The sequence below is a fragment of the Oncorhynchus clarkii genome, chromosome 13 (assembly GCF_045791955.1).
Source record: "Oncorhynchus clarkii lewisi isolate Uvic-CL-2024 chromosome 13, UVic_Ocla_1.0, whole genome shotgun sequence".
Lineage (NCBI taxonomy): Eukaryota > Metazoa > Chordata > Actinopteri > Salmoniformes > Salmonidae > Oncorhynchus > Oncorhynchus clarkii.
The window spans coordinates 36,961,154-36,975,163 of NC_092159.1; the positions used below are offsets into that span (position 1 = coordinate 36,961,154).

General features: G+C 43.9%; 1 pseudogene; it reads left to right on the forward strand.

Moving 5' to 3' along the window:
- The first annotated feature begins 5,445 nt into the window (after nucleotides 1-5,445).
- Nucleotides 5,446-13,452, forward strand: LOC139423551 (E3 ubiquitin/ISG15 ligase TRIM25-like; annotated as a pseudogene).
- The last annotated feature ends 558 nt before the right edge of the window (nucleotides 13,453-14,010 follow it).

Here is a 14,010-nt window from a genome sequence, read left to right on the forward strand (position 1 = left end):
ACCAAACAAACAAGAGTTTTCCCCTGTAGTCCCCCTAATGCAGAAACCAACAGAAACTATTAACAGGTGGGAAGTGCAGAAACAAATAATGAGCCTCATCAGCATTTTACTTAGTTTTAGTTCTCATGTGGGTGTCTTGAGAGTCGGAAATAAATATATTTGCCCTGCAGATCAGACATGGAAAAATAGCTGCAGTTGTGAAATTAATGGTGATTTGTGTAAATATAGGTTTAGAATCTAATTTACAGATTTGCGATTTCAGCAGCAGGTTGCAGCTGTGTAGTTGGTGAACCTCTCAAAATAACCACAAACTCCTTCATCTATCTCTTTATGAATATATGTGCTAGTATCAAAATGATCTACACTAATTAGCCATATATTTTTACACAGTCTGTCTCTTTCACACGCATGTTAAAGGAGAAATACAGTGGCTTCAAAAAGTATTCACACGCCTTGACTTTTTCACATTTTGTTGTGTTCCAAAGTGGGATTCAAATGGATTTGTCATTTTTTTGTCAATGATTACACAAAATGATTACTTTTTTGGAGTATTTAATGGAAAATAAAAAACCAATATATTTTGACTAGACAAGTAAGTATCCAACCCCCTGAGTCAGTGCATGTTAGAATCAACTTTGGCAGTCTGTCTGGGTAAGTCACTAAGAGCTTTGCAAACCAGGATTGTACAATATTTGCCCATTAATCTTTAAAAAACGCAATATTAGAAAAGGTGCTTAATGTTGTGTTGGATTTGCCCCAAACATAATGCTTTGTATTCAGGACAAAAAGTTATTTTTCTTTTAGCAGTATTACTTTTGTGCCTTATTGCAAACGGAATGTATGTTTTGGAATATTTGTATTCTGTACAGGCTTCCTTCTTTTCACTTTGTCATTTAGGTTAGTATTGTGGAGTAACTACGATGTTTTCTCTTATTATAGCCATTCAACTCTGTAACTGTTTTAAAGTCACCATTGGCCTCATGGTGAAATCCCTGAGCGGTTTCTTTCCTCTCCGGCAACTGAGTTAGGAAGGACGCCTTTACCTTTGTAGTGACTGGGTGTATTGATACACCATCCAAAGTGTAATTGATAACTTCACCATGCTCAAAGGGATATTTGACGTCTTATTTTTTTACCCATCTACCAATAGGTGCCTTTCTTTGAGAGGCATTGGAAAACCTCCCTGGTCTTTTTCATTGAATTTGTGCTTGAGATTCACTGCTCGACTGAGATACCTTACAGATAAATTGTATGTGTGGGGTACAGAGATGGGGCTGTGATTAAAAAATAATGTTAAACACGATTATTCCACACAGGTAGTCCCATGCAATTTATCCAAATTGTTAAGCAAATTTTTACTCCAGAAGTTATTTAGGCTTGCCATAACAAAGGGGTTGAATACTTACTGAATCATGACATTTCACCTTTGCATTTTTAGTCATTTGTAAACATTTCTAAAAACATAATTCCACTTTGACATTTTAGAGTGTTGCGTTCAGTGACACAAAATTGAAATGTAATGCATTTTAAATTCAGCCTGTAACAACAACATGTGAAAAAAGTCAAGGGGTGTGAATACTTTGAGGGCACTGTAGTTGTTTTACCAACTCACCTGACTACTGTGCAAGCTGCTGTCAACTCCCCATCACAACACATAACCACGCACAATCAGACATATACCTGACTAGCTGGAAGTACCTTTGGCAGTGATGACAGCAGCTTTGCAGGACAGTCACAGACTTATTTCATTATTTCAACTCCATTGCAGAAGAAAACACCCAGAAGAAAGATCGATATAAGGTAAGTTTGTGTGTCAACTATTTTTGTAACAGGATAAAGCCATTTTTTTGTGTGTGTAGCAATATTACCTGCTGTACAGTTAACAGTGCTATAAGTACTCTATGAGAGCAACGATTCTTAAGTTTTCATTCCAAACAATCTTCTGTCTGTTGATGTGGGTCAGGTACATTTCAAATTTAAACACCACTATATAGTGACATCATCATCTGAACCTATAACAGTGAGCATCCCAGTATGGCAGATACTATTCTTCCTTGATTGACAATGGTTTAGTCACTGAGAAGTTTCCAGGTAGACCTCAGGACAGGACATTCATTGACTAGTTTATTTTCCATTCTTAAACAGCCATTAACATAAACTCAGCAAAAAAATAATCGTCCTCACTGTCAACTGCATTTTGTTTTCAGCATGTAAATATTTGTATTCACATAAGATTCAACAACTGAGACATAAACTGAACAAGTTCCACAGATGTGACTAACAGAAATGGAATAATGTGTCCCTGAACAAATGGGTCAAAATCAAACGCACGGCGTTGAGATTGCCTGCAATAACAACAAGCTCAGTCCGATGATGCTGTGACACACCGCCCCAGACCATGAAGGACCCTGCACCTCCAAATCGATCCCGCTCCAGAGTACAGGACTCGGTGTAACGCTCATTCCTTCGACGATAAACGCGAATCCGACCATTACTCCTGGTGAGATAAAACCGCGACTCGTCAGTGAAGAGCACTCTTTGTCAGCGACGGTGGGTTTGTGCCCATAGGCGATGTTGTTGCCGGTGATGTCTGGTGAGGACCTGCCTTACAACAGGCCTACAAGCCCTCAGTCCAGCCTCTCTCAGCCTATTGCGGACAGTCTGAGCACTGATGGAGGGATTGTGCGTTCCTGGTGTAACTCGGGCAGTTGTTGTTGCTATCCTGTACCCGTCCCGCAAGTGGGATGTTCGGATGTACCGATCCTGTGCAGGTGTTGTTACACGTGGTCTGCCACTGCAAGGACGATCAGCTGTCCGTTCTGTCTCCCTGTAGCGCTGTCTTAGGCGTCTCACAGTATGGACATTGCATTTTACTGCCCTGGCCACATCTGCAGTCCTCGTGCCTCTTTGCAGCATGCCTAAGGCACGTTCACGCAGATGAGTGGGGACCCTGGACATCTTTCTTTTGGTGTTTTTCAGAGTCAGTAGAAAGGCCTCTTTAGTGTCCTAAGTTTTTATAACTGTGACCTTAATTGCCTACCGTCTGTAAGCTGTTAGAGTCTCAACGACCGTTCCACAGGCGTATGTTCATTAATTGTTTATGGTTCATTGAACAAGCATGGTAAACAGTGTTAAACCCTTTACAATGAAGATCTGTGAAGTTATTTGGATTATGGAGGGTCCTGAAAAAGGAATGTTTCTTTTTTTGCTGAGTTTAGTCTTGGTTACATATGAACCTCACCGTTCACTGTTGGTGAACAGGCTTGACGAGCTAGCGCCAATCATGTAAAGTATAAAATCTAGTAGCACAATGCATGTGTCATGTTATGTTGGATGATGACATTGGTGCGACTGGAAACATGCTTTGGACAGCCGTTTAGCTTTGGACCAAACTGAGGCCGCATGAATGGGACACAAGAATCGGCCTGTCGACAGCCTGCAGTTGTCAGTGGTAGATTCGAGTAGACAACCTGGGATATTGTTTGCCTGACTGGCAGGGAAGCTTGAAAGTATGTCCCCATGTTTTTGAGGTTATATAACTTATTTTTTGGATTCACGGATCACTTTCCAAATAAATACAATTTTAAAGCTCTTAGGGTTGAAAGAGTCATTTACTGCATCACAAAGAGGCCATTGTTGTTTTTATTGAGGGAGATGGAGCATTGGAGTTCACATGCATTGACAGCATGTATGGTATGACATCCACATTCACTCACGTCTGAGACAATCTAAGCCACACGCAACAAAACTGACTATAGTCCACATTCACTCATGTCTGAGACAATCTAAGCCACACGCAACAAAACTGACTATAGTCCACATTCACTCATGTCTGAGACAATCTAAGCCACACGCAACAAAACTGACTGTAGTCCACATTCACTCATGTCTGAGACAATCTAAGCCACACTCAACAAAACTAACTATAGTCCACATTCCCTCATGTCTGAGACAATCTAAGCCACACGCAACAAAACTGACTATCATCCACATTCACTCATGTCTGAGACAATCTAAGCCACACGCAACCAAACTGACTATAGTCTACAGAGATACACCTGTTATTTTCCATTGGCTCAGATGTGAAGCTCTGTGGCATCACAGTGTCCTGATCATCTCTCAGAGGAAAAAGAGGAAAATCAAGAGGAAAATCACTTGCACGCCACACAGGTAGATTAATGGTTGGACAAGGGAGGCTTCTTTTGGGACTAACTACAAAATAAGTAATGAAGAACCTGACAGATTGTATGTTAAATTGGGTTGGAAAGCATCGAAAGTATGGAGTCCTCCGCCTCAAAGCAGAGAATGATATTATGGCAATGTTGGAAATTCACTGTCAGCCTGTCTGTCTGAAAATGTACCTGTGGTCAGAGACCTGTGTTCAAATGATAATGGAAGTACTGGAATCTGAGACTATTCTTCAGTGACTATTCAATTCTTAAAACATGGTGGGATAAAAGCCATGAGCTCACACATCAGTCTAAATTGCATGGATGACGTTTGTCTGTCTGTCAGTATCATGGTAGAATAATGATTTCGACCTCTCTTGCATCTGTGTGCTCCCATTAGGCCTATGTGGGGTAGAATTGTCTATTGTTGTGCTTTCAGGAGGAATTATGAGAGCACACAAGGTGCACTGTTGGAATTCTGTGGAGAAATCACACACACACACACACACACACACACACAGCATAGGAGAGAGAGAGTCTTTTGAAAATGTCATGGAACGCTGTAGGACCAGAAATATCAATGGACTAGAATAGAGAGCATTCTGAAAAACCAGACACAGCCTTCTGGATTGATGAGGGTAATTACTTGGATCAGAGCAGATGAGAGGAAGAGAGGTGAGGTAGTCACTTTAGACTATTGAGATAAACCCTTGGCGTGAATCAGCACTAATTGTAAACAGGTGTTAGGCCAATCCCAGTGGCGGTGGCCCACAATTCACCTGTGCATATCAGTGATAGTTTGTCCACTGTCAGACACACCTCTTGTCTCTAATCTACAACAAGTCTTAAATCAGTTTAAAAATACTTCTCTGGGATCGGTTAAGGTGTGTTCAGCTAACTTAAAAATATTCACCTAGACAGGGACAAGTTTAGTTATAGAATTCTTAGTCAAAATGCTTGATAAAAATAGGAATTACTATTTGTGATGCAACCCTTACTGTAATAAACAACTTAGTCCAAAATGTGTCTATCAGCAGTTGTATTTTGTGACCATCATTTGTTTGCCTTGTAAGGGACAATTGTCCTTGGCCCATTCTAAATCTATCCAGTTGTGATTTTCAAAGCGGTTCCTGTTGGTGAGATTTTTCCTAACCTCTTCTCTGCATAGGTCACAAACATTGAACTGGGCCTATGTGTTGACCTATGGGCCTAGTTCAATGTTTTTGTGTGACTGGGTACGTTGTCTCACCCGTAGAGCTTCGGGTAGGAGAAAATGATGGCTGAGGCAGGGGTCATGGAGATGATTTCAGAGCAGGAGCTGACCTGCTCCATCTGCTTGGACCTGTTCAACAACCCAGTGTCGACGCCCTGTGGACACAACTTCTGCCAGGGTTGCATCGGAGGCTACGTTGCCTCCAGCTCCACCTGCCCACTCTGCAAGCATCAGTTCCCCGAGCGGCCTCAGCTCAACATCAACCGAGTTTTCGCCCATATTGCAGCTCGCTATGGCACGGCAAATCCGCACGTTGGACATGAAGACCCCAGGAGCCATGGCCAACAGCAACCCCTTTCTGGAGGAGATGATCAAATGTGACGTGTGCACAGGGAAGAAACAAGTGGCGATCAGCTCGTGTTTGACCTGCACGGTATCCTACTGCGAGGCCCATGTGCAGCCTCACCTGAACACGCCCTTCTACGCCAACCACCAGCTCCTGGAGCCCCGGGGAGCGCTTCGCGGCCGCACCCTGCCCACTGCACCACCGGCTTCTGGAGGTGTACTGCCGCACGGACCAGGTCTGTATCTGTGTGCTGGTTTCTTGGGGTTGGACGTGTTCCTTAAAGAAGTATAATTTCATTCTAGTTCTGTGGTTGGTGTCTGGTGTTTTATTTAGGTTACTTTTTTTTATATTACAACTTGCATTTTGATTGAACCTTTGAAAGACTGAGTATTGTCCACTAGTTTGTAGGTCATAGGGGCGTCTCAGCTTCTTGCAATGCAGATGACATAGATGACACCTTTTTGTAAACAAGCCACTCAAATCCCTTTTGCAATGCAGATTTTACTCTAAAGATTGTCTGAGATGGGAGTTGATTATGTTCTTGTCTAAGCTGCATACACATTTCTAATGTAAACCACCTGCATAGAAACAGTGACTGGGTATTTTTCTGGTTGGCTTTCAGATAACTGTAAATTCTTGAACCAAGAGGGTAAAAAAGTGATTGTGAACTGTGGAACTTTACAGATTTATCAACACATTTCCATTCAATGACTGCATCACAATTTGACAGCTTCCGGATGCACTATATTTTAATAGTCATTAAATATAACATACGATCCTCCTTTGGCTCTGAGCAGAAAACAAAGGAACAGCTCATCGCTTAAATGTATCTGGGAAAATGGGCAGCTCCCATTGAGGCCATCACTGTTTTGAAGTACTCAATTTCTTCTACTATTTCTGAGTTGACAAAACGAAGGGTGCGACCTGGAATGTGTTACATAAAGCCAAGGTTTGATTTACTGCCACCTGCAGCTATGGAATGTTTACTCATGAGTAGCAATCATTGGCGGATTCCTCCTGATGACGCAGATGGAATATTTGTATTTTATTTGACTTGGCAAGTCAGTTAAGAACAAATTCTTATTTACAATGACGGCCAAACCCGGACGACGCCGGGCAAATCGTGCGCCTCTCTATGGGGACACCCAATCACGGCAGGTTGTGATACATACTGGATTCGACCCAGGGTGTCTGTAGTGAAGCCTCTAGCCCTGAGATGCAGTGCCTTCTATTGCTGTGCCACTCGGGAGCCCAAAATCATGTGATCCTTCCTTAACCTATAGGAAGACATACAGGTATTATGACTCATACTGTGGTCAAAGTCCTCAATGGTGCTAAAAAAATGGGCTTTTGGGCACTAGAGTCCTCAATATCTCTGTCAGGCATCTGACCAAAAACATGAGCAATTTGACATGATTTAGGTCTAATCTTCTGGATAATGGGTTTGGCTCAAGGCAAATTAATAACATGCACGATTTTGTTGTTGTTGTTGAATGAATGTACTTCATTGTGTTATCTGCTGTGTGTGTGTGTATATGGCTATTTCAAGAGCAATGTTTTTCTATTTGCATCTAAAAATATATATATATATTTTTTTTTTAAGTGTTCCCTAAGAGCCTGTTTAAGCAGCAGCAGCAGCAGGCCTGCAGACTTGTCTAGTTAGGACAAGTAGTGAACAGACATGATGCCAGATCTACTCTCAATGACACTGCATTCACATAATTGGTCTCTTTGTCTCTCATCCTCCATCTCTTTCCTGTCCTTTTGTCTGTCACACAGAAACTCATCGGGAAGACAGAACTAGAGATTCTGAACAGGGTTGAGGGGAAGCGCCTCCGTCTGAATGAGCTCAGGAGCCGACTGGAGACCGTCGGGGTCGGCAGCTGATTCACAGGCCCCAACGTTGTATCAACATTGTGTTAGATCTATTTGACCCCTTCCCTAAACCCCTCAACATGTCGGGCTTCATATTCACCAGATCACGCTACCACTCCCTCTAGTGTTAGGAGAACGTACCCACAACCGTTACTCCCACTGCAGTGGCGATTAGCAGGTCAAGACAGTCTGTGTAGTCAACCGAAAGGATGTTTGCCATACCCCTGTTATGATACATTATGGAAAATACTCAATTAAAATGTTTTAAAAAAAAACACATTAGGTTTGAATCACACATTTTTCAGTTGGCAGAATGTTTTCTCTTTGACCTGCGATCACAATAATGACCACAACTGGAAGAAAGAAACTGACCTTAAATCAGCGTCAAGGAGCAACTTAATCCTACTGTTTTTTTTTCTAGAACTATGCACGGGGTGAGCTGTCGGAGGTGGAGCAGTTGCTGGGGGAGCTCAGTCGCTCGGTGGACAGGATCCGTGACGAGCTGGTGGGTGGGATGGAAGAGAAGCAGGCGTCTGTGGAAACAAGGGGGGAGGGGCGAGTGACACATTTGGAGGCGGAGCTTAGCCAGCTGCTGGTGCGGCGATCCAGATTGGAAGCCCAGGTCACATCTGATGACCACATTTGTTTCCTCCAGGTATGGAGGGAATGTGTTTTAGCTGAGGCACCTTTTATCATTTGTGGGTGTCTGTTGTAACAATTGGGTGGGGTTCACACTTTGAGGGCAATGGGACCTGCACCGGGTGTGCCACATATACGTTCCAATGGCCTCTAAGTGCAAGCTATCAGAGATATTACCAGAGTCCATTCCACTCATGTTAAACTCTGAACTGTAAGTCTTTCAATTGAACATATCTGTCAATGCCTGCCTTCAAACCACTGAGTTTTGAGGAGGCGAGTGCCCCCCCTACGGGCAGACTCTGACACCCAGGAGTTGGATGCTGAGGCAGAGGTGTCGCTGCATTTCTCTCTGGGGTAGGGGAAGGTGGTTCTGGGAGAACTGAAGAAGAGTATGGCTCAAATCCGCATGGGGGAGGTGCACTCCCGAGTCTCCAGTGAGTAGCACCATCACTTTCGTTGTTTAAAACAATCCTCTGTATTATCCTTTTCAAAATGAACATCAGTTACCAAATATTCATAATGGTAGTTTCATTTTTGTTTTTTTCCTCCTTATGATCATCTACAACATTATTATTTTGTAAAGTCATAAGTTGTTCATAAGTTGTTCCCCTACTGTGGTTTTCTCATAGATGACTGAGTTGATGATACATATTGAGACAGGAATTCTGCTGAGTCACTCTGAAAGTCAGCCTAGTCTGCAAGCAGTCAAAATACGATTCCAACTCAAATACCTCATGCCAATAGAACTCATTCCTTCCGTCATCCATTACTGTGGTGCAACATCGGCCTGGCAAAGAATGAGTCATTGACAAAAGTGGGTTGTAAAAAATACCAGGAGGAACATGAACACACAAGAAAGGAAACACAACCTATCACACCTGGCCTGATAAAGTAGAATGCACTGTATGTTGAGGACCAACCTATTTGTTTTTTTAATATAACACAGTGCGCGTGTGTTACAGTTACTTCCCTACGGGAGAGCGACAGTACGACCAGTGTACAGACACTACGGACCACTAAGAGTCAGTGGTCTCTACGAGGTGGGTCAATTTAAATTGCGTCATATATATATATATATATACACTGCTCAAAAAAATAAAGGGAACACTAAAATAACACATCCTAGATCTGAATGAATAAAATATTCTTATTAAATACTTTTTTCTTTACATAGTTGAATGTGCTGACAACAAAATCACACAAAAATGATCAATGGAAATCTAATTTATCAACCCATGGAGGTCTGGATTTGGAGTCACACTCAAAATTAAAGTGGAAAACCACACTACAGGCTGATCCAACTTTGATGTAATGTCCTTAAAACAAGTCAAAATGAGGCTCAGTAGTGTGTGTGGCCTCCATGTGCCTGTATGACCTCCCTACAATGCCTGGGTATGCTCCTGATGAGGTGGCGGATGGTCTCCTGAGGGATCTCCTCCCAGACCTGGACTAAAGCATCCGCCAACTCCTGGACAGTCTGTGTTGCAACGTGGCGTTGGTGGATAGAGCGAGACATGATGTCCCAGATGTGCTCAATTGGATTCAGGTCTGGGAAACGGGCGGGCCAGTCCATAGCATCAATGCCTTCCTCTTGCAGGAACTGCTGACACACTCCAGCCACATGAGGTCTAGCATTGTCTTGCATTAGGAGGAACCCAGGGCCAACCGCACCAGCATATGGTCTCACAAGGGGTCTGAGGATCTCATCTCGGTACCTAATGGCAGTCAGGCTACCTCTGGCAAGCACATGGAGGGCTGTGCGGCCCCCCAAAAAAATGCCACCCCACACCATGACTGACCCACCGCCAAACCGGTCATGCTGGAGGATGTTGCAGGCAGCAGAATGTTCTCCACGGCGTCTCCAGACTCTGTCACGTCTGTCACATGCGCTCAGTGTGAACCTGCTTTCATCTGTGAAGAGCACAGGGCGCCAGTGGCGAATTTGCCAATCTTGGTGTTCTCTGGCAAATGCCAAACGTCCTGCACGGTGTTGGGCTGTAAGCACAACCCCCACCTGTGGACGTCGGGCCCTCATACCACCCTCATGGAGTCTGTTTCTGACCATTTGAGCAGACACATGCACAATTGTGGCCTGCTGGAGGTCATTTTGCAGGGCTCTGGCAGTGCTCCTCCTGCTACTCCTTGCACAAAGGCGGAGGTAGCGGTCCTGCTGCTGGGTTGTTGCTCTCCTACGGCCTCCTCCAAGTCTCCTGATGTACTGACCTGTCTCCTGGTAGTGCCTCCATGCTCTGGACACTACGCTGACAGACACAGCAAACCTTCTTGCCACAGCTCGCATTGATGTACCATCCTGGATGAGCTGCACTACCTGAGCCACTTGTGTGGGTTGTAGACTCCGTCTCATGCTACCACTAGAGTGAAAGCAAGGCCAGCATTCAAAAGTGACCAAAACATCAGCCAGGAAGCATAGGAACTGAGAAGTGGTCTGTGGTCACCACCTGCAGAACCACTCCTTTATTGGGGGTGTCTTGTTAATTGCCTATAATTTCCACCTGATGTCAATTCCATTTGCACAACAGCATGTGACATTTATTGTCAATCAGTGTTGCTTCCTAAGTGGACAGTTTGATTTCACAGAAGTGTGATTGACTTGGAGTTACATTGTGTTGTTTAAGTGTTCCCTTTATTTTTTTGAGCAGTGTATACACACACACACACACACACACACACACACACACACACACACACACACACACACACACACACACACACACACACAGTACCAGTCAAATGTATGGACAAACCTACTCATTCAAGGGTCTTTCTTTATTTTTACTACTTTCTAGATTGTAGAATAAATATTTGAGATTCTTCAAAGTAGCCACCCTTTGCCTTGTCGACAGCTTTGCACACTCTTGGCATTTGCTCAATCATCTTCATGAGGTAGTCACCTGGAATGCATTTAAATTAACAGGTGTACCTTGCTAAAAGTTAATTTGTGTAAAAGACCAAGTCGATATTATGGCAAGGACAGCTCAAATAAGCAAACAGTCCATTACTATAAGACATGAAGGTTAGTCAATCCGGAAAATTTCCAGAACTTTCAATGTTTCTTCAAGAGCAGTCGCAAAAACCATCAAGAGCTATGATGAAACTGGCTCTCAGGAGGACCGCCATAGGAAAGGAGGACCCAGAGTTACCTCTGCTGCAGAGGAGTTACCAGCCTCAGACATTGCAGCCCAAATAAATGCTTCACAGAGTTCAAGTAACAGACACATCTCAACATCAACTGTTCAGAGGAGAGTGAATCAGGCCTTTATGGTCATATTTCTGCAAAGACGCCACTACTAAAGGACATAAATAAGAAGAGACTTTCTTGGGCCAAGAAACACTTGCAAATGTGGAAACCTGTGGAAATCTGTCCTTTGCTCTGTCCAAATTTTAGATTTTTGGTTCCAACCCCCTTGTCTTTGTGAGACGCAGAGTTGGTGAATGGATGATTGCCGCATGTGTGGTTCCCACGTGAAGCATGGAGGAGGTGTGATGGGGCACTGTCCGTGATATATTAAGAATTCAAGGCACACTTAACCAACATGGCTACCAAATCATTCTGCAGCAATACGCCATCCCATCTGGTTTGTGCTTAGTGAGATTATCATTTGTTTTCAACAGGACAATGACCCAAAACACACCTCCAGGCTGTGTAAGGGCTATTTGACCAAGAAGGAGAGTGATGGAGTGCAGCATTAAGCCATTACAGCATTAAGTCTTCTTGGGTATGACGCTACAAGCTTGGCACACCTGTATTTGGGGAGTTTCTCCCATTCTTCTACTCTCAATCTATGTCAGGTTGGATGGGAAGTATCGCCGCACAGCTATTTTCAGGTCTCTCCAGAGATGTTTGATCCGGTTCAAGTCTGGGCCAATCAAGGACATTCAGAGCCACTCCTGCATTGTCTTGGCTGTGTGCATAGGGTCGTTGTCCTGTTGGAAGGTGAACCTTTGGCCCAGTTTCAGGTCCTGAATGCTCTGGAGCAGGCTTTCATTAAGGATCTCTCTGTACTTTTGTTCCGTTCATCTTTCCCTAGATCCTGACTAGTCTCCCAGCTGAAAAACACATCCCCACAGCATGATGCTGCCACTACCATACTTCACTTTAGGGAAGGGGATGGTGCCAGGTTTCCTCCAGACAACTCTTGGCATTCAGGCCAAATATTTGAGTCTTGGTTTCACTCAACCAGAGAATCTTGTTTGTCATGGTCTGAGAGTCTTTTGGGTGCCTTTTGGCAAACTTCAAGCAAGCTGTCGTGCCTTTTACTGAGGAGTGGCTTCAGTCTGGCCACTCTACCATAAAGGCTTGGTTGGTGGAGTGCTGCAGAGATTGTTGTCCTTCTGGAAGGTTCTCCCATCTCCACAGAGGAGCTCTGTCAAAGTGACCATCAGATTCTTGGTCACCTCCCTGACCATGGTCCTTCTCCCCCCGAGTGCTCAGTTTGGCCAGGTGGCCAGCTGTAAGAAGAGTCTCGGTGGAAGGAGTTTGGAACCATTTAAAAAATGGAGGCCACTGTTCTTAAGGGACCTTCAATGCTGCAGAAACTGTTCGGTACCCTCCCCCAGATCTGTGCCTCGACACAATCCTGTCTCGGAGCTCTCTAGGGCTTGGACTCTAGGGCTTGGACTTTTTTCATTCTTTTCTCACACATACTTCCATTTTAAACATGTCTAAATGTTTCTTCTCCCTTCAGATCTAAAAAAAAGATAAAATCAGGTATGTCTGTCTGCACTCTTGGAGCTCTTCACGCCAAAGATGATTTTTTGTCTTAAGGTCTCGAACCCCGATGACCACATTTGCATGCTCGTCCCCACTGAAACTTTTGTCTGTATCACTTTCTTAGTTTCTTTGTGTCTTTTCATCTCAGGTGAACGTGGGTGAGAATAAAGACTGGAAGGTGGGTGTGGTGTGGGAGTCAGCCCAGAGGAAAGGGCTGTTTGACATGAGCCCTAATAGCGGTTACTACGCCCTCTGGTGGGGGTGCACCCACCTGCGCGCCCTCACCAAGGTTAAGGCATCGGTGCGCCTCCCCAGAGTGGATGTCTTCCTGGATTGTGAGGAGGGTCAGGTGACCTTCTATAACATCAAGACTAGCTCGTCGGTGTACCGCTTCAGCGTGGCCGAGTTCTCTGAGAGGACATTTCCTCTGCTGGGGACAGGGAGGTGCCCCTGGCTCTCAAGATCACAGTGTGCTTGAGTGAGAGGATAGGTTGAGATAGATGTGTGTGATTATGAAAGTAAAAGTGTTTTAGGGTGAATTTGCTTGATGAAAGTGTGGTTAGCTTGGATGAGTCATAGCGAGGAAGTTTGATTAGGTGATGTATTAAATATTTTAAGGTGAATGTGCTCGAAGATGAATGTGATGCAAATTAATAGTGGGTGTGGGATTGTGAGACTGATGGAGGGAGGGACAAAGAGAAATGGAGGCATATGCGGTGAAAATAAGTTGGAGAGAAGTCTCATCTCTACATTTTGCCTGTGACCTCCAATTCAACTGTTGGCATTATGTCCAGTACCCATTGCACACACACTGGTTCACAATGTACTGATTCACTGAAAGGCAGGTGATGGGACTAAACGTGTGGAATCTTGGAATTACTTCATGGTCACAAATCAGTAAGTCATGAATTTACAATGGTACACTTATTTGTCACAATTTTCTAATATTTGTGTCAAAATGGTTTAGCCTAAGGTTCTTATTTATCTTGGTGGATAGGTCCTGTTGAGGATCTCTTGCATTGTTCAATGTTTCACA